General features: G+C 39.4%; 1 non-coding gene across 1 annotated transcript; it reads left to right on the top strand.

Annotated features, from left to right (window-relative positions):
* The first annotated feature begins 846 nt into the window (after nucleotides 1-846).
* Nucleotides 847-954, top strand: LOC127744432 (small nucleolar RNA R71). The gene has a single exon (XR_008005421.1). It is a non-coding gene; the product is annotated as a small nucleolar RNA R71 (small nucleolar RNA).
* The last annotated feature ends 944 nt before the right edge of the window (nucleotides 955-1,898 follow it).

Raw genomic sequence — 1,898 nt, 5'->3', positions numbered from 1 at the left:
GGGGAACTTATTGGAGGCCAGTGGACGTCCATTGAGGTCTTCCTCAGTGGCGATCACTGCCTCTTCCTCCTCTCCAAATTCGGCCATGTTGATGGCCTTACACTCTCCTTTTGGATTATCTTCTGTATTACTTGGGAGAGTGCTAGGAGGGAGTTCAGTAACTTTCTTACTCAACTGACCCACTTGTGCCTCCAAGTTTCTAATGGAGGACCTTGTTTCAGTCATGAAACTTTGAGTTGTTTTGATTAGATCAGAGACCATGGTTGCTAAGTCAGAGTTACTTTGCTTAGAATTCTTTGTCTGTTGCTGAGAAGATGCTGAAAAAGGCTTGCCATTGCCAAACCTGTTTCTTCCACCATTATTGTTGTTGAAACCTTGTTGAGGCCTCTGTTGATCCTTCCATGAGAGATTTGGATGATTTCTCCATGAAGGATTATAGGTGTTTCCATAGGGTTCTCCTATGTAATTCACCTCTTCCATTGAAGGGTTCTCAGGATCATAAGCTCCTTCTTCAGATGAAGCATCCTTAGTACTACCTGGTGCAGCTTGCATTCCAGACAGACTTTGAGAAATCATATTGACTTGCTGAGTCAATATTTTGTTCTGAGCTAATATAGCATTCAGAGTATTAATCTCAAGAACTCCTTTCTTCTGATTCGTCCCATTGTTCACAGGATTCCTTTCAGAAGTGTACATGAATTGGTTAGTCGCAACCATTTCAATGAGTTCTTGAGCTTCTGCAGGCGTCTTCTTCAGATGAAGAGATCCTCTAGCATAGCTGTCCAATGACATCTTGGACAGTTCAGACAGACCATCATAGAAGATACCTATGATGCTCCATTCAGAAAGCATGTGAGAAGGACACTTTCTGATCAATTGTTTGTATCTTTCCCAAGCTTCATAGAGGGATTCATCTTCCTTCTATCTGAAGGTTTGGACTTCCACTCTAAGCATACTCAATTTTTGGGGTGGAAAGAACTTTGCCAAGAAGGCATTGACTAGCTTTTCCCAAGACTTCAGGCTTTCTTTAGGTTGTGAGTCTAACCATATCCTAGCTCTGTCTCTTACAGCAAAAGGAAATAGCATAAGTCTGTAGACCTCAGGGTCAACCCCATTGGTCTTGACAGTGTCACAGATTTGCAAGAATTCAGCTAAAAACTGATGAGGATCTTCCAATGGAAGTCCCTGGAACTTGCAATTCTGTTGCATTAGAGAAACTAATTGAGGCTTAAGCTCAAAGTTGTTTGCTCCAATGGCAGGGATAGAGATGCTTCTCCCATAGAAGTCGGGAGTAGGTGCAGTAAAGTCACCCAGCACCTTCCTTGCATTGTTTGCATTGTTGTTGTTTTCGGCTGCCATGTCTTCTTCTTTGAGGATTTCTGTTAGGTCCTCTACAGAGAATTGTGCTTTAGTATCTCTTAGCTTTCGCTTCAAGATCCTTTCAGGTTCAGGGTCTGCTTCAACAAGAATGCCTTTGTCTTTGCTCCTGCTCATATTAAAGAGAAGAAAACAAGAAAATATGGAGTCCTCTATGTCACAGTATAGAGATTCCTTGAGGAGTCAGAGGAAAAGAAGAATAGAAGGATGAGGTAGAAGAATTCGAACTTATCAAGAGGGATAGAGTTCGAATTGTGCATTGAGGAGAAGTGTTAGTCCATAAATAGAAGAATGTGAGAAGAGGGAAAGAAATTTTCGAAAATTAAAGTGAATTAATTAAAAGAAATTTTGAAAAATGGTATTGATTTTCGAAAACTAAGATTGGGAAAGAAATTAAGTGAAATTTGAAAAAGATTTTGAAATTAGAAATCAAAAAGATATGATTGAAAACTATTTTTAAAAAAAGATGTGATATGATTGAAAAGTTATGGTTTTAAAAAGAGTTGATTGAAAAGATATGA

Source organism: Arachis duranensis, unplaced genomic scaffold (genome assembly GCF_000817695.3).
Source record: "Arachis duranensis cultivar V14167 unplaced genomic scaffold, aradu.V14167.gnm2.J7QH unplaced_Scaffold_354584, whole genome shotgun sequence".
NCBI classification, from domain to species: domain Eukaryota; kingdom Viridiplantae; phylum Streptophyta; class Magnoliopsida; order Fabales; family Fabaceae; genus Arachis; species Arachis duranensis.
Note: the sequence above shows the minus strand (reverse complement) of the source record. Positions and strands in the feature narration are given on the sequence as shown.